General features: G+C 44.8%; 1 long non-coding RNA gene across 1 annotated transcript in view; it reads right to left on the reverse strand.

The window, feature by feature from the left end:
* Window positions 1–12,126, reverse strand: part of LOC138746473 (uncharacterized) — a 48,103-nt gene extending 35,977 nt beyond the window's left edge. Inside the window, exon 1 of the long non-coding RNA XR_011346980.1 lies at window positions 12,032–12,126. This is a non-coding gene — a long non-coding RNA (uncharacterized lncRNA). The remainder of the gene's footprint in view (window positions 1–12,031) is intronic.
* Window positions 12,127–25,444: the final 13,318 nt, after the last annotated feature.

Consider the following 25,444-nt stretch of genomic DNA (forward strand, 5'->3'; position numbering starts at 1 on the left):
GATAAATATTTTTACACAAAAGTTGTGTATGTCTGGAATAATTTGGTGGTGGTGGAGGATGGTGAGCAATAGGGACATTTAAAAGACTCAGACAAACACATTGATGCAAGAAAAATAAAGGATTGAAGTTGTGAAGTGAGGAAAGTTTAGATTGATGAATAGGTTACAGTAGGTCAGCACAATATTGTGAGTTGAAGGGCCTGGACTGTACTGTAATGTTTTATGTTCTATGTTCTATATAAGAAACAATCCTTGCAAATGTAATCAAAAGAGGAAAGGGAAATCTCAGTGATTTTCTCAGCTGTTGATGCTCTTTATTGACTTCTATTCAGCTACCATATCAGGCAATTAAGCAGCTAGACGGCACACTCTCAATTGTGCCCCTGTAAAATTTTGTCAAGATGGGGGCCGGTAGCCCTGCCCCCTTCAACCTCCTTAGGAAGTGGAGGTCATTGGTGAGTGGATGGGAATCTGACACAGTCACTCATCCTGTCCCAGGAAAAGCAGCCTTTGTCACTGCAGTAACTTTCCTGGCTCTGATACAGTAAGCAGCCAATCGGCATGGATAAAAAGCATAGATCATAGAACAATACAGCATAGCACAAGCTCTGTCTGTCTTCCATCTTTCTTTACATTTATGCAACCCCTGTTTCAAGGTACCCATTTGAAGTAGGAACTACGCTTTTGAAATAAATTTCTTTAAGGTCCCCTTTTGAACCAGAATCTCTACTTCACTACACTGCAGTAAGATCTATTTTGTCTCTTAATTGAAGGAGAAGCCCACGGCCCACTCAATGGACCAACACAACAAATAGTAATCGAACACTATGATCAGGCAGACAGCATATGAAATGAGATGCCTGCTCCCATAGGCCACAGGAATAGTGGTCGAATCGGCCAATCACAGCCAGTAGATTGCAGGGGGTCCAATCCGGGCCTGCACATCTGGGACAACCAATCAGTAGCCGGCCTTGCTCAAGCCACACCCCAGTGGTGACACGGCTGCCTGCAGCCCAATAAAGTCAGTGTCGATTACAATCCATTTGTGTGGGAGTCTTTCTACCTCAAGCTATAACCCAAGTTATATCTGTAGCAAACCTGCTACAATCTCATATTTGATTTTTAATTGATCAAATGACGTTAATTGCGCCTGCTCATAACAATCCTCAAATCACCGGATCCCTGTTTGGGACCAGGTGTCCAGGATATTATTGTCCATTGTTGAAGGAATAGACCTATTTTGATCTAGAGGAGATAGACCCTTTTAGTCCCAATTTGATCATTTATTTTATTTGAAATATTAATCATGTTTTAATAAGGGGGCTTCTTTAACACCCAAAATTAATTTTGAATTCCATTCATATGTAAAATCTTCCAAGGAAAATTATTATGGGTGAATTAACATGTCAATTATAAAACATTTTATATTTCAACTATAGAAACATTTTAACTATAAAATATTTTAACTATAACAATAATATTTCCTATTTTCACATATTTTCAGTGAAATCGCCCCGGTGGCAGGATGTTGCTTCTCCAGTTTGTGTTGCGACTGTTGAACTTTGTGATGCTGGTACACATGTGGCTGGTGGTATTGCTTGCCACATTTCACCTGCTGCTTGCTGTGCTCATGTTGTGGTGCTAGTGGTTGAGGTTTCACCATGCGTTGCCTTGCTAGTTGTTGATGTTGCAGAAGTTGGTGGTGTTTTCAGTGTTGTCGCTCATGTTGCTGGTGTTGATGCTTGTGTTACTGCTGTCTACTTTGGCAGATCTGGTGTCGGGGAGATGTGGACCCTGTTCTGTCTCAGCCGTCTGCCAGATTCTGTCTCGATGATGTTGGACCTTGGTGTCTCAGCTTCACTGACAACTTTTGCTGGGCTCCAGAGTTTTATCACTGGCTCTTGAACAGGCACGTGCTGCCCCCTGAAGAGCTCTGGTAAGAATTGTGCATGTCTGTGGTAGTACTGACGTCCTCCTGCCAGATTTCCTCTGGTTTCCTCCTGATTGTCTGGAGGATGGATTTTAGTTGGCCAGGTTGTTTTGTATTTGCTACCATTCAAAATCTCCATCATGGATTTCATGTCAGCCCTCAAGGGTGTATTGACAGAAGAGCAAGGTAATGGGTCCTCCTTTGTGTCACGACACTTGGTGAGTGTGTATTTAGCTCTTTGCACATGTCTCTCGATGAACCCAAGGTCCTTGGGGTAGTGTAGGGATTATGTTGTGATAGTGAACCCATATTTTGCACCCGGCTCTCTGAATTCATGCGATGTCAATGGGGTCTCATTATCACATATCACTTGCTCAGGTATCTCCTGTTCTGCAAAGAGTGCTCGTACCACTGAAGTAATGGTTGATGCTCTCAGGTCCTTCTCTCTCCTGATGAATGGGAACTTAGAGTAGTAACAGGTGATAATCAGATACCTTGGTCCTCAGTGAACAAGTCAGCTCCCACTGTGTGCCATGGCCTGCTGGACATTTCTGCGGAAATAATCTCCTCCTTCTGTTGTGTGTTCTTGTACTTCTGGCCTATCTGACATGCAGCTACCATCTTTTCTATGTCTTTGTAGATGGCTGTCCAGTACACTAATGACTTTACTCTAAGTTTGCATTTCTCCATTCCCATGTGGCCTTGATGTATTTTCTGGAGAATTTATTTTTGCATTGTCTTGCGCATGATCAGTCGTGACCCTGCCAGCAGAACATCATTCTCCAGTGATAGGTCATTTCTGGCAGACCAATACTGACATTCTGTAAGCTGCACCTCTTTTCTTTTCTCTGGCCATCCCTGTAACAGCTGCTGCACATCGTCTTGAATGGCTTCTTCCCTGATCTGGCTTAGTTTGCTGCTGGTCACAATGGCGAGGTGATGTACCTTGATCACGATGTCCTTCATCTCATACTTTTCATTTGGGGAAAGGCGTGACAAGCACCATTTCCTTTCCTGATTTGTACTTCATGACAAAGTAATTTCATTGGTTTTGGAAGAGGAGCCGCTGAAGTTTAGCTGGTGCCTTGCTTATGTTCTTTTTTGGGATGTGTCCAGCAGGCGATGATCAGTCTCCACCACAAACTGTCTCCTGTAGAGGAATTTGTAGAATTTTTTTGCATCCATATACGAATGCCAACAGCTCCCTCTCAATATTGGCATATCTGGTCTTTGCTGTTTTCAGGGCTTTTGAGGCAAAAGCTATTGGTTTTCATTCCTGCACCAATGCTGTCCCAAGGCCTCTGATAGAAGTGTACTCTTGTAGTGCGACTGTATTTTATAACAGCTCAGTTCCATTTTTCTGCAGTTGAGTTGGTCAAAACTTCTCTGACATGATGGTGACCACTGAAACTCCACATTTTCTTACAGCAGCTCTCTGAGGTTGGCTGTGTGGTCTAACATGTGTGGGATGAAGGAACTCATGCTGTGGACCAAACCAAGGAAATTTCTTTGCTCCTGTTTTGTCCTTTGGATGTTCCATCTCAACAATGGCTGAGACCTTCTCTGGGCTTGGTTTGACCCCATCAGGTGTGTACACCATTCTGAAGAATTGGCATTCCTCCTCCTTGAAATTTGACTGCACTGAGTTGGATGCCAGTCCCTCTGGTTCTCTCCATGGCTTTATGTAGGTGAAGATCATGAGTTTTGTCATCTCTACCATAGACCTATTGAAACATGTCCTGGCTCACCTCGAGGCCAAAATGTAGTCGCAGGAACTTGTAACGAACTAATGGAGTATTGAACTTTGTGAGCAGTGTTAATTTGTTGTCCAGCTTCACGTTCCAATATCCATTCTTAACATCTAACTTGCTGAAGATTTTGGATCCTGCTAGTGCTGATGTGATGTCTTTCAGTGTTGGTGTTGGGCAGTGACATCTCTTGATGGTTTGATTTAAGTCTTTAGGATCCAGGCATATCCTCAAGCAGCTATTTGGTTTCTTTCTTTACCACTATGGAATTTATCCAGTCAGTCGGCTCTATTTCTTTTGCTATCACTTGCTTGTCCTCCATTTCCTTTAGTCCTTGTTCAAGCCTTCTTTCAAGCTCTATCAGTAATTTCCTTGGAGCATGGACTACTGGTTTAAAGTCTGGGACTATGGTGATGTGGTTCTCAAAGTCTCCAAAGCACTGACTGTATCATCGAAGAATTCAAGGTACATGTTCATGAGCTCAGCCTTGTTTGTGATCGGGTTGGTGGTGCTCAAGCTGTTGATTCTCTTGGATGTTTTCTTCTCATGGATCTTGTGGTTTACAGAGATTAATTGTAACTCCTGACAGTGATTTAGACCTAGAATTGCTGGTCTGTCAGCGTCTGCCATGAAGAATGGACATGTGATGTTCTTTCCTTTATGACAGTCTGTGATTTGGGTTTTTCCTGGCTGTTTGATCACAGGTCCACCATAGGCTGTGAGTGCGATATTTGCTGCCTCTAGTACGCCTTCCTTCGGGTATATGTTTGTTATGTTTTCAGGGAACATCTGGTGGTAGAGTCTGAGTGGAAGGACATTGCTTTGTGATCCAGTGTCCAACTTTACTTTCAGGTTGAATGTTGTAGGCCTTTTTCTTATTATTCTCTTTACTTGGATCATCGTCTTGGCTCTCTTTTTTCACTCTTTGACATCTCGTGATTGCGTATTGTTTCTATGTCTAGCATCAGTATGTCGGAGTCACCATTGTCACTTCCAACTATGCAATGTATTTTCTGCTTGTATCCTTTCTTCACTGGCATTCTTGTATTCTTCATATCAGACATTTTTCCCAGTGTTTGGCCTTCTCATAGGTCCTGCATTTAGAACTATATGCGGGGTGTACTCTTTGCAGATGATGCCGCTTTAGTTGCCCATTCACAGCCAGCTCTTCAGTGCTTGACGTCCTGTTTTGCGGAAACTACCAAAATGTTTAGCCTGGAAGTCAGCCTGAAGAAAAATGAGGTCCTCCATCAGCCAGCTCCCCACCATGACTACCAGCCCCCCCACATCTCCATCGGGCACACAAAACTCAAAACAGTCAACCAGTTTACCGATCTCGGCTGCACCATTTCATCGGATGCAAGGATCAACAACGAGATAGACAACAGACTCGCCAAGGCAAATAGCGCCTTTGGAAAACTGCACAAAAGAGTCTGGAAAAACAACCAACTGAAAAATCTCACAAAGATTAGCGTATACAGAGCCATTGTCATACCCACACTCCTGTTCGGCTCCGAAACATGGGTCCTCTACCGGCATCACCTACGACTCCTAGAACGCTTCCACCAGCGTTGTCTCCGCTCCATCCTCAACATTCATTGGAGCGACTTTATCTCCAACATCGAAGTACTCGAGATGGCAGAGGCTGACAGCATCGAATCCATGCTGCTGAAGATCCAACTGCGCTGGGTAGTTCACATCTCCAGAATGGAGGTCCATCGCCTTCCCAAGATCGTGTTATATGGTGAGCTCTCCACTGGCCACCGAGACAGAGGTGCACCAAAGAAGAGGTACAAGGACTGCCTAAAGAAATCTCTTGGTGCCTGCCACATTGACCACCGCCAGTGGGCTGATATTGCCTCAAACCGTGCATCTTGGCACCTCACAGTTCGGCGGGCAGCAACCTCCTTTGAAGAAGACCCCAGAGCCCACCTCATTGACAAAAGACAAAGAAGGAAAAACCCAACACCCAACCCCAACCAACCAATTTTCCCTTGCAACCACTGCAACCGTGTCTGCCTGTCCCGCATCGGACTTGTCAGCCACAAACGAGCCTGCAGCTGACGTGGACATTGCCCCTCCATAAATCTTCGTCCGCGAAGCCAAGCCAAAGAAAAAAGCAAAAGTCTGCCACATCTCCTGCAGGTCTTGGGTGTTTGTGTACTTTATAACATCGACCCTTCATATCTTTGTTGTGTGTTGGCCTGTGGAGGGAGAGACTGCATTTGCCCTCTAGTGGCCTCGAGGGTCCTAGCTCTGTTTACAGCATCTCCCAGCTTTGTTATTCTTCCCTATAAGAGCCTTTTGTACATCAGGATGGGCATTTCCCCAGATCAGTTGGTTGACTAGCCTTTCTTAAATTTCCTTTAATTTTCATTTTCTGGCAACATTCTTCAGACTAGTGCGGAAATTATCCAGAGTCTCATCAGGGTCTTGCTTTAGGCTCTGGAGGTGAGAGAAGTTCTCAAATATATTCTTCCATCTCAGCATGTTTCCAGCTGTTGAATAGGTCTAGTCCTCATTCCCCCATCCAGAGATGTGGCTCCTTTCAGGAAACTTTTGAAGGCCAGGTCACACTTTTGCCAAAATTTCTTGAAGGTTTCTATGAAGTTATCAGCTTCCCAGTCCATTACCGGGTGCAACACTGCTGCTGGGGCGGTAGCCATTTCTTTCCTCACTGGTGATCAGGTGATGATTTCTTTCTTTCTCCTCCGAGTGGTTTTCCAGTGTTTGTAAGAATTTAAAATCACCTGAAAGGCATGGTTTTTGTCATCAGCCACCGCTGCCACTATGTTGTGACCCCTTTATATGTGGGAGGACACAATAAAACACCTGAGAGATGATATATAGCGAACTCACTTGGTTTAATTACTCCATGTTTTCTGCCATGCAGAATAATGCATCTGTCCGCATGCGCCACTCATGGGTGTGATATGGCTTTTACAGTATTCATGCTCCTAGCAAAATAGTCACAGATATCTTTAATATATAACAAGATCCATGTGTCACAATGAACTGCAGGACCATTACATGCCTGCACCTTCCTTTCATGATGAACAGTCACTTGAAATATTGCCACTGTCATCACAGATGTCTAATGATAATGAAAATATATTTGTTGAACATAGCATTGCTTGAATAATAACAATATGTTTATTTAATCCAGTAATGACTACCTGCACATAGCTTGGGTTAGGTGCAGTTATGATCAATCTCAAAATAAAATTTGCCTGATTTGCGAAGGTCAGATTTGTTCTCACACAAGTAAGCAGAACTGGGGTGGTGTAGAGGAGCAATGATTAGAGCAGAGGCAAGTTATGGCCAATGTTGCAGAAGAAGCCTTGTTTCAGAGTGATAAATATCAGCAACTGAATGTGATCATGAACCAATGTATTTCAGATGACAATTGTGCTGTTTTTCACAGAATCAATGTTATTTGGTAGCTTGCCCCACTGTTTCAAACTTATTTTTTATAAAATAATACATTTAACTTCTCATGCATCATTTTGTTGTGAGGTGCGATTGGTCATCAATGCTGATGAAGGTGTCTGAAGGTGTTTCTTTTCCTGTGATTGAGCTTGGTCTTGCTCTGGGGTTGAGACAGATTAGAGATATGAAAATTAATGAAACCAAAGAAGAGAGTGCAGTAAAATATGGTTTTTTTTAATATAAATGACGAAATGGAAAACAGCTGCAGTTGGCAGGGATAGGCATTGGTCATGAATTTCAGAAGCAGAATCAGCTTTATTGTCATGAACGTGTCATGAAATTTGTTGTTTTGTGACAGCGGTATTGTACATTACAGGTGCAAAATTTGCTATAAATAATTTTTCTGTAAGTATACTATTTTAAAATAAATAAATTAGTGCAAAAGAGGACTGAATTGTCCATTCAGAAATCTGATGGCAGAGGGGAAGAAGCTGTTTTTGTAACTTCAGGTATTAATCTTCAGGTTCCTGTACCACCTTCCTCATGGTAGTAGTGAGAAGAGGGCATGGCCTGGGTGGTGGGAGTCCTTGATGATGGAGACTCCTTTCTTGATGTCCTTAATGGAGTGAAGACTAATGCCCATAATGCCGAGTTCATAACCCTCTGTAGCCTTTACCAGTCCTCGATATTGGCACCTTCATACGACAGATATGCAACCAGTCAGAATGCTTTCCATGGTACAACTGTAGAAATTTGCAAGAGTCTTTTGCAAGCTACTAAAAATATAGCCGCTAGTGAGCCCACTTTATGATTGTATTGACATGATGGCCCCAGGATAAATCTTCAGAGATGTTGACACACAGGAATTTGAAGTTCTTTACCCTCACCACAGCTAACCCCCTCCATGAGAACGGATTTGTCTTTGCCTGGTTTCCCCTTCCTGAAGTCCACAATCAGTACCTTAGTTTTGCTAACATTGAGTGCAAGGTAGTTGCTGTGACACCTCTCGATTGTCTGATCTATGTCATTTCTTTCCACAGATATTGCTGTGTTTGTTTCTGCCAACAACTGGTGTCAAAGGCAAATTTGTAGAATTTTAATTGAGTTTAGCCACACAGTCATGGGTTTAGAGAGAGAAGAGCAGTGGGCTCAGCTCGCAACCTTGAGATGCGGCTGTGTTAATTGTCAGTGAAGAGGAGACATTGTTACCAATCCACACTGACTATGGACTTCCAGTTCCAGGTGGAGATGCAGAGGCCTGGGGTTTGAAGCTTGCTGACGAGCAAGCAGGCTTGGCCTCTAAGCTCGAGTTCAAAGTGTAAGAGATGATCACATTTAAAATATTGAAAATTCTTTTAGTCATCGACAGGGTGTTCATTCATTTGGCTTAAGCTGCCCAGGTTTACAAATATATATAAGGGTCAAGTTAGCCAGCCATGTCCAACAGCATCTCTAACTTCTGCAGACTCCTTGTTTTCCAGTATTCTCCTGCAATTGGCACTGATATTGTTGCCTTTCACATGTGCACCTACTCAGAAAACAAAATGTTGGTAAATTTGGTCTCCTTCCCCCACCATTGACTTGATCTATCTGAGTTGTTGTCTGAAGAGCACAAAAATCATTAAGGACCTCTACCACCTCGCACACAGCATCGCACAATGACTCCCATTGGAAAGGAGATACAGAAGTATCAGTGCCAGTGCCACCAGGCTGAGAAACAGCTTCTTCTCACTGGCAGTGAGAATTTTGAAAGACTAAAGGGACTGCTCAGACTAACCATTGGAGACTAATATTTATTTATTTATTTTTAAATATATGTGCAGTTATCCCGCGATTGCATTGTTTGTCTATAAGTGTGTGGTGTCCGGTTGCATGTCTGTGTGCTTTGCATTGAGGTCTGGAGAATGCAGTTTTGTCAGGTTGTACTTGTGCAATCGAATGATAATAAACTTGATCTCGAACTTGATTTGACAAGCAATGGAATAAAATAAATAATTACAAACCTGGACACTTTCTGGACTTCATTGACTGACCCCAACTAAATCTCACAGACATCAGTTTTAAGACAACTGTTATTAAAATGTGCATTGATGTGTTCTTTTGAATTGCTTATATTTCTAACTGTATGGAGATACAGCTATCTCTTTTTTTTAATTTAGCTTCTTTAACTGAATAAAGATTTCCAAAGGAAATAGCAGCAGGAGTAAAGCATGTATGCCCTTAAGGTGATAATCTCTAATACAGCCAAAATAATGTGAAGATCCCTTTTTCATTTTTAATCTCCACCCATAAAGCATTATGTACAAATATTATATTTTATACTCACACCTTAACTTATCATTAGCTCTCCTCTCCACGGGAAGATGTCTGTCATTTGGAAATCTCATTAGCAAGGATTATAGTTTCAAACAATGGGCAGTGACTATATCTACTAGTTCGAACTCCCATTTTAGTAAAATGGGATTATCACTGTCAGGAACAGCATAGATAGGAGGGACTGAATGGTCACAGTTGATATTTAACATTTCACATGCACGACACAAGTCACTGCCCAGCGACAATTCAGTACATTGTTAAAACTGAGGGAAAGTTTGTCACAGACTGTTCGAGAATTTGGTACATTTGCAAAGACAATGGGATTTTTCAAGGGAGAACCATTCTGACCGCTGGAGAGAAAACAACTTTTTGAAGGAGATCTTGTGAACAGTCATTTTTGTGGAATTCAGAACAAAGCATGCTCTATGAATGACTGGACCTTTTCAGTGGATTGACCTGTGCCAGGAGGGTCTTTTGAAAGCAAAGTGCTTCATTTTGATTGTGTCTAACAGTGGAGGTCACTTGGAGAGATCGCTTCATTTTAAGTGTGACTAGCAGTGAAATTACTTGGAGAGACCAGTGCCAGGGTCTTTGAAGCTTTGTGGTGGATGTTCAGTTCGAGTCTTGCCTACAAAAGCATCAGGAGTGTTGTGACCACAGCTCATGTGGATGGTCGTCTCTTCAAAGGCACAAGAAGAATTTGTGAGTCTGTAGCAGCCACAACTCCAGACTTTCCATTCCAGATCTCCGGGACTGTGAGTTTGTGTTTGTGCGTAGAGGTGTACATGGGCCACCCTTACAAAGGCCATATGAGGTCCCCTACAGAGTGCAATGAAACAATCATACAACTTGTGTACTGGACATTGGGGGGTCATCCAGACACACTTACAATTGACTGACTAAAGCCCACTCATCTTGACCTTGATTGGCCCTTGCCACGACCCTCGATGCGAAGGTCCAGACACCCACCCAAGAGCGATGGACAGTAATGACACCAGAGGTTTAGCTCCTATCACCGGTTCTGGGGAGGTGCATGTTGCGGCCACTGGAGGCTTAATCGAACCAGCTCAGGAGGTTCCGAGTGACATCATGGCATCATAATGCGATGACATCATTTGGAACACGCAGGGTTTTCCAAAGCTGCAGGTGACTGTTTGAAAAAAATTACTTTAACTGAACTTCGACTTGACCGTGTCTGATCACTTCACATTGTGTCACAGTTGCTGAAGTTTATTCAAATTTTCTTCCCATCTTTGTCTTGATTTATCTATCCCTATTTTTCAAGCTTTCTTTTGTAACAACTTATACATTAAAATACACAGGTACATTTTAAACACGTTATGGTTTGACTGCATTCAGTACAAATTTTAATGTTGAATAAATATCAAAGATCATGTGTAGGAAAACGTTTAAAAGAGGGTAATTCACAAGATCATAAGAAGTAGGAAAAGAAGTTGGATTTTGTGTTTATGTATTTAAAAAGGGACATTGCAGAGTCATAAATTTATGTGAATTTTCATTGTGATGTACTGTTGAAACAAGTAAATGGGCATGCTTGTTGGAACCAAATAAAAAAGATTTTAAAAGCTGGCAACAAGTTAAAGGGATCTCCACTCACACATTCAGCTCCTAATTTCGGAGCAAAAGTAATGTTTCTGGTGAGCTGACGATGTTATTAATGTATTCCATCATTAATGGAGCCATGTCCATTCATATTTTTCAATATTCCAAAAGTGCTTGACTGTGAGAATGACTGCCTGTCTTCTGCAAATAATTGGAATAGATTTCTAGGGTCTGCTTGCAAGACATTTCTGGAATTCCGATATGCTTAGGAAAGGTTTGATTTGCATTCATAAATCAGAGGAGTTATTTCTCATGAAAGCTTTTTCCAAGATATTTCAGAACATATGTGAGCCTGTGTTCCCAGTGACATTCACACCAGTTTGAAAATGGCTGGCTTAACAGTAGATGTATCAGGATGGTCTTCAAAGGATTGGACCCAAGAACATATCGTTGGTTTGAACAACTTTTCAGTCAGAAAGACCAATATTTGAAGGGACTTGAGATGACAGTTGCTCATGGGTACATATTTGGTCATAATTTTCAGAAACCAATACTCACAGATAACACAAGAAATGTGGCAGTAGATAGTGGATATTGTATGGTCTAAGATTGGAGCCATTATCCCCAGTGTTTATTCCTTAATCATTCCTCAGTGTACAACACAAGCACATGGTTAAATGGTTGTCTGTGAGAGAATGTGCTCAAATTAGCTGTAGTTCCTGAGTTATAACAGTAACTACACTTCCAAACATCTGTAAAATGAATGCAAGATGCTTGCAAGTGGCTTGAAAGTAACATTAGGAACTCCACAGCTTGATCACACATGGCAGTAAACAATGCAGAATTTTTAAAAAATGTATTAAAATTGCTTCTTCATTTGAGATTAGTCAAACTTTTAGTAGAGGGCGAAGGGTGGCATCAGTAAGAGGGAGATATTGATCAGAGAGGATCAATATAGATAGAGGGGAGGAGTTGGGTGACGGAGGGTTAATGAACAATTAAAACATGCTGGAGGGGTTCTGATTGACATCTCACTGTCTCTTACCTGATCAACCATAACCCCCAAACCCCTCTTCAGATAGTGCAGAGGCCTTGGATCATGCTGCCCATACTGGGACACACCATCTCTCCCTGTATTCACACTGCTGAGGGGAACAATACCACCCTGTGTGACCTCACTAGCTGTGAATATTTTAAACATATCTGCCAGGGCTCCTGCAATTTGTACATGATCCTCCCTCAAGATCCTGGAATTTATCCACCATGCCCTCCATCACTTCAACAATTTCCAGTTCCTTGACCTCAACCGTGTCATCTTTACAAAACTCTCAACAGATATATTCTACTAAACCCAGCAACTCCCACAGCTACTGTTACTACACCTCTTCCCACCCGGTCCACTGTAAGGACTCCATTCCATTCTCTCAATACCACTTTTCCATCACATCTGCTCCCAGGATGAGGGCTTTCATTCCAGATTATCAGATTTGTCCTCCTTCTTCAACTTGGTCCTCACCCACATATCCTCCATTTTCTATCCTTGCCCTCTCCATTGCCATGCATAACAAGGTCAGGATTCCACTTATCCTCACCCACCACCCCTCATAGTAATCTCCGCCATTTCTTCCACGTATTACGTAATCCCACCACCAAACACATTGTCCCGCTCTTCCTGTCTCCTTCTGCAGGGAGCACTCCCTTTGTAACTTCGTCGTCCACTCCTCTCCACACCCATTGCTGCTCCCTCTAAGCTGTGCTCATGTGCACACGCGTACATTTTACTACCAGCGCACAAAGGAAATTAATGTGTGCACAAAAGGTTAGTGACTTAAAATAATATAGTAAGTAATAATTATATTGAAAATAATCTCTTCACTAATTGTTTCTGTTAACTGGTGAGTTGATTAAACAAGCAACTGATCGTACTTGTATTATATGAAAACATTTCAATACAGTTTTATTAGCCATAAGAGATAGGCTGTGCCAAAATTTTCTTGAAACAATTTCAAGTTTACTTTTGCACAAGCATATTTTTGTCACAGGGAAAAAAAATGCACAATGCAAGATTTTTTGCACACAATGACTACTAAAAATTAAAGGGAAAATGGCACATCTCTATGACTGCAGGAGATGCTCAACTTGCACCCACATCTCCTCCCTCACCACCATTTGGGGCCCTAAACAGTTCTTCCAAGTGAAGCAACTTTTCACTTGAGAATTTGCAGGGGTCATCTACTGCATCCGGTGCTCCCGTTGTGATCTCCTATACATCAGAGAGACTGGACGCAGACGGCAAAATCGCTTCATTGAGCACATCGGCTCTGTTTGCTGCATTAACGTGGATCTCTCAGTGGCCACCCATTTCAATTCTCCATCCCATTTCCTTATCGACATTTCTCTGTGGTACCATGCACTGCCAGAATGAGACCACCTGTAAATTGGCGGAGTAACATCTCATATTCCATCTGGGCACAATCCAATTGGAAACCATTAACAGTGACTTCTCTAATTTCTGTTAGCCAACACCCCCCTCCCCACTCCTATGTCTCTGTTCCTGCAGTGCTCTCTCTCACTTTTCCCTTTTTCTTCTGTCTCCATTACCAGCTCTGCTTTCACCTACCAAACCCTCATCATCCACTTCCCCTTCAATTCTCTCCTCTCTCCTGTCCTCTTCTCCATATTCAATTATCACCTTTTTGCTGTGTGGTGCACTGTGGTGCAGCAAAGACAAAACTTGAGAAGACTACTACAGGCTTTAATCAGCACAAAGCAGAACACCAGGTCTGTATAGCCTCTGGTTCCACATGCCCGACTGGTTTAGGAAAGTGCCAGCTCGAGTCTTTATACGGACTGGTGATTGATAGCCGGCAGGTGGGGCCAACCTCCCGCAGTAGGCTGGGAGGAGTGCAGCTATAGAAATGGTTGTATCACCACTTTCATTCCCTTCTTAAAAAGAGTCCTGGGGGCGGGGGTGGTATTCCAGGGTATTTACAGTACTTACGAGTTCAAGTGGTCCAATGGTCACCTTTATCGCTGGGACCATGCCATCTTTACCAAACTCAACAGATTTATTCGACCAAACCCACCAACTCCCACAGCTACTTCAACTACATCTTGCAGGGCAGGATCATCAATGGCACGATTAGTGGGGTGACATGGTCAGCATAGCAGTTAGTGCAAAGCCATTACAGTGCCGATCGGGACTGGGGTTCAAATCTCACGCTGTCTGTAAGGAGTTTGTACATTTTCCCTGTGTCACTGTGGATTTACCCGAAGGCTCCAGTTTCCTCCCACCATTCAAAAATGTACTGGGAGTTGCAGGTCAATTGGGTATAATTGGCAGCATGGACTCATGCATCAAAATGGTTAGTGGGGATGGGGCCGCTTGAAGGTCGGACAGGTCCGGGGTGGTCAGGGCGGCCGGTGGCGCAAGCGGGGTGGTGCCCGATGGAGTGGAGGTGTACGTGTGGGGTAGGGGTAGGGGCCTGTGGAGAAGCAGTAGGTAGAAGTCGTCCCTGGGGGAGTCCTGGATAGGTCAGGGGTGGATGGGGTAGGGAGGCTGGGTTCTGCTGGTGCCATATCCCTGGTCGAGATGGTGTCTGCCCATCCATTGGCGTACCTTATGTAGGCCCAGTTTGGGTTTGCATGGGATCAGACTTTTATGTCCTCATGTGCTTACGGATGAGCACCAGTCACGGAGACATCAGCCGAACTGGCAGAGAGACGCCAATCATCGATTTCCTAGGAAAGGAGAAAAGGCGTTTGTGAGGGGTCTGATTGGTAGCCGTGCACAAGAGCCTCGGGGAGGGCTTCTTGCCAATAGTTGATGGACCATCCTTTTGCCCTCAGGGCGTGGAGGACTGCCTTCCAGATTACCCCATTCTCACGTTCCACCTGCCCATTGCCCTTGGGATTGTAGCTAGTCATGCAACTGGACTCGATGCCTTACACCGCCAGGTACTGGTGCAGCTCCTCACTCATGAAGCTGGCCCCCTGGTCACTGTGGATGAATGTCAGGTATCAAACATAGTGAAGATCTGCGCCAGTACCTTTATAATGGAGCAAATGAAGGTGTCAGGGTGAGGGATGGGGAATAGGAAACAGGAGTATGCATCTATAACTGAGAGGAAATAGACATTCTTATTCGTGGACGGCAATGGTCCCTTGAAGTCAATACTGAGTCTCTCGAAGGGCCGAGTGGTCTTCACTACAGGTGCCTGTGGTGGGTGGAAGAAGCGCAGTTTGCATTCTGCACAGACCCTGCAGGACTTCGTCATGGTCTGGACTTCTTGGACAGTGAAGGCAGGTTCTTGGACTTAATGAAGTGGTACATGCCCGGGTGGCAAAGGGTGTTGTGCAGCACCTGAAGCTGTTCAAACTACGCACTGACACAGGTCCGGCACAGGGCATCTGAGGAGTCATTGAGCTTCCATGGCCTGTACTGGATGTTGTAGCTAAAGGTGGCCAGTTCAACTCTCCAGCGCAAGATCTTAGCGTTTTTGATCTTGCCTCTGTGGGTGGTGCTGAACATGAATGTTACTGCACGCTGGTTAGTGAGGAGGGTAAACCTCCTGCCTGCCAAATAGTGGGGCTAGTGGTGGACCTCTTGCACAATCGCCTTGGCCTCCTTTTCAATGGCTGAGTGCCCAAGCTCAGAACTGTGGAGGGTCCTGGAGAAAAAGGCCATGGGTCACCCTTCTTGGTTAAGGGTGTCAGCGAGGGCAACATCAGAGATATCGCACTCCACCTGGAATGGGGTGGTCTCATCCACGGCATGCATCATGGCGATGGCGATGTCTGATGTGGATACCAATGCACCCCAAACAGAACCCAACAGAAGTGGTAAAGGCATCCGTCTGCCTCAAAAGCAGTATAGGGTTTATCCCGTGGATGGATGGAGTGGTAGGCCGACTTCAGGTCATTACTGGAGAAGACCCAGTACTGGGCTATTTCATTGACCATGTCGGTGATGCGGATCAGTGAGTAGACATCCAGATGGGTGTACTGGTTGATGGTCTGTCTATAATCGATGAGCATCCTTGGTTTGCTGCCCCCTTTTACTACCAGGACCTGTGCTCTCCAAGGACTGTTGCTGGGCTCTATAACTCCCTCTACCAGGAGTCATTTCACCTTGATAAAGGCCCTGTCGACTGCACAGTAGCGCATGCTGTTGGCCGCTATTGGTTTGCAGTCCAGCGTTAGGTAATTGAAAAGGGATGGTGGAGATACCCAGGTGGATTTGGAACAGTTGCTGGACTTTGTGCTGTGGATGGTGAGTGTGCCTCCAAAGGCAAGAGTGAGGCCGTGGAGGTGACACAGGAAGTAGTCCCAGGATAACCAGGGCATTCAACTTGGGTATGACCAGGAGCCTGAACCCTTGGTATGTCTCATCATCTACCCCCCCACCCCTATCAAGTTTACTGAGCAGCACCCCAGTGTCGTGACGCAAAAGAAATGGGGAAATTCATTGGGTACTCTCAGAGTTTCATTGTCCGGACCACATTCTCATGCACAAAGCTTTCAGTACTACCACTACAGGCATATTGTTACCTTCCCATTGACAGCGATGTCCATCATTGAGTGCCCGAGTCCACAGGGAATGTCCTCTGTCAACGTGGTGGATGCTAGGACTGCCTTAGGGTCTGGATCACTGCTCCCTGACGGTTGTAGCAAGCAGCAGCCGATGGGTGGTCTCTGGAGCATGCTGTGCGTGCACAGGTGGACCACGATGTCTGGTCGGTGCACCGTTGTGGCTCAGGTCGGTGCGGCTGGGGGTTCAGCTGGCCCATGATGGCGGTGCCCAGGGGACACAGGTGGTGTTGGCTTGGCTCGGTGGCCTGGCCAGAAGTTACATCATCAGTGCGGGAGGACGTTGGGTGGCGAAAGATGGTGCTACCTGTGGTGAGCACAAGGGGGTAGCATGGTTCGGTGGTTGGGCTGGAAGTGGCGTTGGTGTGGGCGGAAGCAATGGGCAGGGTGATGCTGTCGCCCAGCACTTGCACGTGGAGGGGCCCAGATGGTCAGAATGTGCTCCTGGCTAGTAGCTGAGGGCCGCAGCACTCCCAGTGGGTTTGGAGAGGCACACCATAGTGAAGTGCCCTTTCTTTCTGCATCTGAAGCACAGCGAGTTTCTTGAAGGGCAGTTCTTACAGGAGCGCCTGTGTGACCCACACCAGGACCCACAGTACTTACAGTGGTGGACTGTGTTGGCAGCCGTGATCGTCTCTTCCCTGTGGGGCACTTCAGCGACTGCTGCTGTCATCAGCATCAGCCAGGCCTGTGAGTGGGGGAAGCGAGCATCAAAGTCCTCTACATGGTGAGCTGCAGCTTCGAGGGAGCAGACCACTTCCATGATCCTGATGAGGGAGGCATTGTTCTCCTACAACAGTCTCTGTCAAGTTTCTCTCAACCGCATCTCGGACGAGTCACACCACTTCCCCAGCAGTCACCCCAGCTTCAATGATGCATAGGTATACTAGATCTTGCAGTGCCCCCAGGTAAGCCTCGGTCATCTCACCTGGCTTCTGTACTCTAATGCTGATTAGGTACCATGTGGCCACTGCAGGTTCAAAATCTGTGCACTTTCTGATGGCGGGGGCCCAGCTTGGAGCATAGGACCATACAGTTTTTCTGGTTCGAATTGAGTGTGGGTGATCACCTTAATTGCATACCTCCAGATTTCAAAGTGTGCTGGAGCATCCGGGTGCTGAACATCTATGTCCAGCCTCTCAAGGGTAAGGTCCTCAAAATTTTAAGCTGATTAAATTGTGGTGTGTTGTGGTGCAGGAAACAAACACAAAACTCATGAAGACTGCACTATAGGCTTTAATCAGCTTAAAACAGAACACCAGGTCTGGGTAGCCTCTGTTTCCATGTGCCTGACTGGTTTAGGAAGAGGCCGGCTCAAGTCTTTATATGGGTTGGTGATTGACAATCAGCAGGTTGGGCCAGCCTCCCAGGTTGCCTACCTGCAAGTGCAGTAGTTGCCCAACCTGCAGTAGGCTGGTAGGAGTGTGGCCAGTGTAGTGGTTGTATCACCACAGTCTGTTGATCTATTCTTCTCCCACACTGTGAAGAAGGGCTCAGGCCTGAAATCTTGGTAATATATGGATGCTGCAAAACCTGCTGAATTCCTCCAACATTTGTGTGTTTGTTCTACTGTCACAGCATCAGCAAACTTTCCAGTTTCTCCAATGTGAAAACTCTATGAGGGATACCTGTCCTGATGATGCACTCCTCCTCTTCAAAGGAGGTTTTGTGAAGGTCTCTTCCACTGCTGCCCATCTGCATGCACTGCTACTCTCAAGCTCTATGACGGGGTGTCAAACTCAAATTCACAGAGGGCCAAAATTAAAAACTTGGACTAAGTCGAGGGCCGAACTAAATATTTATTGAAAATTTTCAACAACATCTGCATCTTTTCTCTTCTTTCAACATATGTAATGTTAAACTTTTCCTTATTAAAATAAATGTTTAATAATAGTTTTGGATAAACTCTTTCATTGTCATTGTCATTGGCCCATTTCCTTTAGCATTCTGAAACCGTGCACATGACGAGTCAATGAGGGATGATTAAAGCAGTGGTCTTCAAACTTTTTCTTTCCACCCACAGACCACCTTAAGCAATCCCTTACTAATCACAGAGCACCAATGGCACAGGGACGCGAGTGGAAAGAAAAAGGTTGAGAACTGTTGTATTGTGGTAACTCCACATCTGATTAGGTTAATTGTTAGGCAAGTGGTCAGAGAAGGACCCCCCCCCCCACCCCAAGAAAGGCTTAAATCACAGGAACAAAATAAGCTTCTGTCTCACTGCTCCCAATCTTACACACAGTCCTGATGTGGAATGTGGGGTCGCAGCTCCACGTTCACCCAAGTTCAGGTGGTGTCTGTGTGGAGTTTGTACGCTCTCCCCTTGTCTTGGACCAACAGGTCGGTCGCCTGACGAAGGCACCCAAACCCCCCGTTGAAATGCCGGCGTCCGGGGTGGTGGAGGAATTGGCTGAGAAGAGTGCGTTGCTCCCACCCCCCTCCCATGGTTGGAGAGGGATTAAACTGCGATCTCACGTCGCCGGGCTCGTCTCCAACAAAAGGAGCGGGAGGCAGGGTCCACCGCGCACGGAGCGAGGGGGAAGGCATCGCCAACGAGACATTTGGTCCGGCGTTGCTGCTGAAGCGCAGACCCAGCGAGGATGGTCCCCAACTCCAGCCGCGTCTGTGTGTGCGGGAGCCAGGCGGGCTGAGTGCGGCGCTCCGATTCCCGGGATTCGGGACTCTGAGATCCCTCCACACCTCCGGCGTCTTCATTTTCACCTTCAGTGTGCATGCGCTATACTGGCACGGCAGCCAGCGGGCCAACTCTAATATATATTTTATATGATCTTGCGGGCGAGATATAATTATATCACGGGCTAAATTTGGCCCGCGAGCCAGAGTTTGACATGTGTGCTCTATGACCATTTACTCAGCCAAACTTGCTTCCCCAGCCACATGTCTACTAGGCCTCTGGATCTAGACCCCCACCTGGATCTCACATACCTGCACTATGCTTCACTAGCCATATCCTACGGACTACTCTCAACTCAATTCATAGGGACCAGCGGATCCTCGCTATCTCGTTAACACAGCTCTGTACTCCACTCACTATGACCTGCTATGGATCTCTCATACATTTCATCCTTTGCTGGGTCCACACGATTAACCACTGATTCTATGCTCACCACATGTCCATCAATGGCACGATTAGTGGGGTGACATGGTTAGCATAGCAGTTAGTGCAAAGCCATTACAGTGCCGATCGGGACTGGGGTTCAAATCTCACGCTGTCTGTAAGGAGTTTGTACATTTTCCCTGTGTCACTGTGGATTTACCCGAAGGCTCCAGTTTCCTCCCACCATTCAAAAATGTACTGGGAGTTGCAGGTCAATTGGGTATAATTGGCAGCATGGACTCATGCATCAAAATGGCATGTTGCTGTGCTGTACGTCTAAATTTGTATGTTTAAAATTAAATTTCAAAAAATTGAAATGATGAGAAGCTGGCCTCCCGGGAGACCACCATGTCTGTGACCTCCCAGGCCAACTCTCCCCTGGATCTGCTGGCCTACAGGACTAAGCAGGACTCCACCAGAGCTCTAGTGACCCACAGGACCAAGTCTCCATCGTGAACTGTCACCCTGGCCCTAGTAACCCGCAGGAATGAGTCTCCATCGTGAATGACCACCTTGGTCATGGTGACCCATAGGACCAAGTCTTTATCATGAACTCCCACCTTGGTCCTAGTGACCCACAGGAATAAGTCTCCATTGTGAATTCTTATCTTTTCCCCAGTCACCATCTGGATTGAGCCTACAATGCAAACTCTCTCTTTTGCTCTCTTACCCTCCCCTTCTTCCTCTGACTTCCCAACCCCGCTCCTTCCTTCCTTCCTTGGATTCTTCCTTCCCTCCATCTCCTGAATTGTCCCATGCTCTTACCCCCCCCAACCTGACACTTTCCCCTAACCCCTGCCAGATCTTCATTATATCCTCAAACCTTCCCCTCTCAGAGACAGAATACTCTGCCTTCGCCCATACCTCAACAAGTTCCATGGATGTCATGACACTTCTACAGTTGGCTCTGTCTCTGTGTCTACTTCTACAAGCAGAATTTACTACTCCCCACTACAGATCCCTTCTCTCATTTGAAACCTTTTTCCTCCTGCTGGGCACATGCCTGCTCTGGAACTTTCCAGATTTCACCACTTTCTTCATTCATTCCAATCTCATCCCCTTGGATATCTGCCCCTCCTCTCTCTCTGCACTAATCCCAAACTTTCCATCAAACTCGCAGATAAGGATGGCTTTGTTGTGGTTTAGCACAATGACCTCTATCTGGGTGAAGCCAAACAACAATTCTCAGATACCACCCTTACTTATCCTTCCAGTGGGACCCTACTAAACTCATCAATCCACTGCATCATGCTCTGTATTGAACTCATCATTTCCAGTCATGTCCCCAGAATGGACTGTAGCCTTATAGTTTCCCAACCCTGCACTGCCATTTCTACCTCCTACCCAAGATCCACAAACCCTGCACACCCATTGTGTCCACATGTTCCTGCCCCACTGAACTGATACTTACCTCGCTTCCTCTTGTCTCCCAGTCCAGTTGCTCCCCACCTATATCAATGGTACTTCACATGTCCTCCACCTCTTCAAAAGCTTCCAGTTCCCTGAACTTGATCGCTTTGTATTTACCATGGATATCCAAACACTATACACCTCCATTCCTCATAATGAAGGCCTCAAAGCCTCTTTTTTCTTTCTCAACAACAGACTCAATCAGTCCCTCTCCACCACCACCCTCCTCTGGCTGGCAGAACTTATCTTCACCTGGAACAATTTTTCCTTTGATTCATCCCATTTTCTGCAGGTCATAGGAATAGCTATAGACACCTGCAATGACCCCAGCTATACCTGCTTTTTTGTTGGCTACATGGAGCATTCCATGCTCTACACAGGAAAAGCCCCACAACTCTTCCCGCGTTACATCAATGACTGTTTGGTGCAGCTTAATGTTCCCATAATGAGCTCATTGACTTTATCTATTTTGTTGACAACGTCTTTCCTGGCCTCCAATTAATTTGATGTATCTCGAGCAGCACTCTCCCTTTTCTCATTCTCTCTTTCTCCATCCTGGGAGACAAGTTCTTGATAGACATCTTCTGAAGATCCAAGAACTCCCATAGCTTCACTCCATCCTGACCCACCAGGAGTGCAATGCCTCATATGCCAGACTGCTGTTCATCGACTTTAGCTTGGCATTTAGTATGATCAATCCCCAGAGGCTGGTGGAGAAGCTATCCCACTGGGACTCAACACTCCTCTCTGGAGCTGAGCACAGGCGCACCTCAGGGCTGCTTGTTCATGCTACGAACTCATGACTGCATCACCAGATTGAGCTCAAATACTGTCATCAACATTGCAGGTGATACAACAGTAGTTGGTCATCAGCCACAACAGTGAGTCTCACTAGAGGTGAACAATCTTGTTCAATAGTTACAACCTGATTTTCAATATGGATGTTGAAGAGGATAATCGTGGACTTCAGGAGGACCAGGTACAACCACCTTCCACTACACATCAACAACTCTGTAGTGGAGAGAGTGGAGAGCATCATTCCTTGGATTTCACTTAACTTGTGACCTATCGTGGCCACACAACCTTTCCTCACTTTTCAGGAATGTGGAACAATGATTGCACTTATGGAGAAGACTGAAGTGGGCAAAGTGACCAGCCACCATCATGTCATCCTTCTACATAAGCGCAATCTGGACTGGCTGCATTACAGTGTCGTATGGTTGCTGTAGAGCATTGGATTGAGGTCAATCCACAGGGCCATAAGAGTGGCAGAGCGGATCACTGAGGCCTCCCTCCCCACCATCTCAGTCTGACAGGGAGTGGTACTCACCTCTTTGAGATAGGCCTCAATTGTGCCAGTGCCCAAGAAGGGAATGAAAGCCTGCCTACATGAGGTGCAAGCACAGTTAAGAGGATCTATACAGCACAGAAACAGGCCCTATGCCAAACTCTTATTTTTCTTGTCCCACTGACCTGCAACCTATCTATATCCCTCCATACCCCTCTCATCCATGTATCTGTCCAAATTTTTGTTAATCATTAAAATGGTGTTTGCATTCACCACTTCAGCTGGCTCCTCATTCTACTCTTCCACCACTCTTGTGATGAAGAAGTTCTCACCAATATTCATTTTAAACATTTCTCTGTCACCCTTAAACCTTGCCCCTGGTTTGTATCTCACCTATTCTCACTGGTAAAAGCCTACTTTCATTTACTTGATTTCAATTTTATTGATATCTTTCCTGTAAAAAGATGGTCAAAACTGCACACAATACATCAGATTTAGCCTCTCCAAGGTTTTGTACAACTTTACCATAAAATCCTAACTCCTATACTCAGTACTTTGATTTATAAAATCCAATGTGCCTAAAACTCTCTTTCAAAGCTGTCTATCTGTGACAGCATATTCAGGGAATCCTGTATCTATAGTTCTTGATTCCTCTACTGAACTGCACAACTCAGTTTCCCAGCATTTACAGTGTATGTCCTACCTTGGTTTGTCCTTCCAGAAAGCAACACCATGCACTTGTCTGCATTAAATTCCATCTTGCATTTTTCAGCCCATTTTCCTAACTTCTCCAGATCCCTCTGCAAACTTTCAAAGCCTTTCTCACTGTTCACTACACCTCCAGTCTTTGTGTTATTTCCAAACTTGCTGAATCTATTTACCACATTATCTTCCAAGATTATTCCTGACATGGAAAATAGATTCTATTAACTCCACCAACATCTCCCCCACATGGGATATAGATCCTCTTAACCCTGTCGCACCTCTTCAGCAAGATAAATAGATTATCTTAAGTCCGACAACACTTCCCTGACATATAACCATAGAAATCACAGCACACCCCCAATCCCCTGATGATCCTCTGCTGCTAGTATCTGAGGTCGAGGTGCTGGCTGTCTTCAGGGGAGTGAATCCAAGGAAAGCCCCTAGTCTGAATGGAGTACTCAACCGAGTACTGAAAACCTTTACAGACCAATTTGCTGATGAGTTCACGGATATCTTCAACTCTCAGTCTGATTGGGCATGCTACCCATCTGTTATAAATTAGTGTCCAAGAAGAGCGGGGTAGCCTGTCTACATGACATGAAGACAGGATTAACAGGATCTGTATAGCACAGGAATAGGCCCATCGGCCAGATAAGTATTTTACTTTTCCCCACTGATCTGCACCCAATCCATATTCTTTACTGAACCGCACCCCCATCCATGTAGCGTCCAAACTCTTTTTAACCATCAAAATGAAGTCCACATTCACTCCTTCAGCTGTCTCCTCATTCTACGCTCTCGTTACTATCGGTAATGAAGAATTTCTCCCTAATATTTCTCTTAAACTTTTTCTTTTCACAATTAAACTATGCCCTTTTGGTTTTTATCTCACCTAATGGGAGTGGAAAAAGCCTACTTTCATTTATTCTATTGATTCCACTCATAATTTGGTATATATCTGACAATCTCCCCTCATTCTTATACAATCCAGGAAGAAAATCCGAACCTGTTTACATTTACCGGGAAATTACATCCTTGTAAATCATTTCTGCATTCTTTCAATTTTATTGATATTTTTCCTATAATCAGGTGATAACATATTCCAAATTTGGCTTCACCATGTTAAGATACTACGTTACCATAAAATCCCAACTCCTATACTCAATACATTAATTTATGATGGCCAATTTACAAAATCTCTCTTTACAACACTATCTACCTGTGACACCATTTTCAGGGAATTGTGCATCAGTGATCCCAGATCCCTGTGTTCCACAGTGTATTGAGTTCCCTAGCATTTACTGTGCACGTCCTATCTTGGTTTGTCCTTCTAAAATTCAACACCTCACACTTTTATGCATTAAATTCCATCCAGCAATTTGCCAGCTGGTCCAGATCCCTCTGCAAGCTTTCAAAGCCTTCCTCATTGTCCACTACACCTCTAATCTTTGTGTCATCGACAAACATGGTGAACCAATTTCCCACATTATTATCCAATATTGTTCCTGACATGGGAAATCGATCCCATTAATCTCCCCAACATGGGGAATCATTCCTGTTAACACCGTCAACACTGGTAGACATAGAAAATAGATTGTGTTAAACCCATTGGCCCCTCTACAACATAAGAAATAGGTTCAGTTATCATCATCTACGCCTCACCAACAAAGGAAATAGATCGAGTTAATCCTATCCACACCTCTCTAACATGCAAAATAGATCCTCTTAGCACTAACATCCCCTTCCAGACATGGTAACTTGCTCAAGGTAACACCTCGAAGACGAGAAATCTATCCCATTGCCTCTGTCTGCACCACCCTGACAAGGTAAATGGATCCTGTTAACCCCATCTACAGCTCCCTGACATACAAAATTATTCCTGTTAACCTTGTCTCCACCTCGCCAAATTGCTGAATCAATTATCACATTATCTGTTGATATTAATGAGAAATAACAGGACTCTGTTCCCTGAGGCAACCAGACAGGCCTCCAGTTCGAGATAAAATCATCCACCACCACTCTCTAAATTCTGTGAAGCCAATGTTTAATCCAGTTTATTACCTCACCATAAATACCATGTCTGAATCTTCAGGGATAACAGGCCTTGTCAAAGGCCTTACTAAAGAAAATTTGGACAACATCCATAGCTTTTCCATTATCAACTTTACTGGTAACCTCCTAAAAATCTCTTAAAGATTGCTTAATCATGATCTACCACACAGAAAGCACGGTTAACATAGTGGATATTGCAACACTATTACAGCTCCAGCAATCTAGGTTAGAATCTGTCGCTGTCTGTAAAGAATTTATATGTTCTCCCCATGTCTGCATGGGTTTCCTTGGGG

Source organism: Narcine bancroftii, chromosome 12, assembly GCF_036971445.1.
Source record: "Narcine bancroftii isolate sNarBan1 chromosome 12, sNarBan1.hap1, whole genome shotgun sequence".
Lineage (NCBI taxonomy): Eukaryota > Metazoa > Chordata > Chondrichthyes > Torpediniformes > Narcinidae > Narcine > Narcine bancroftii.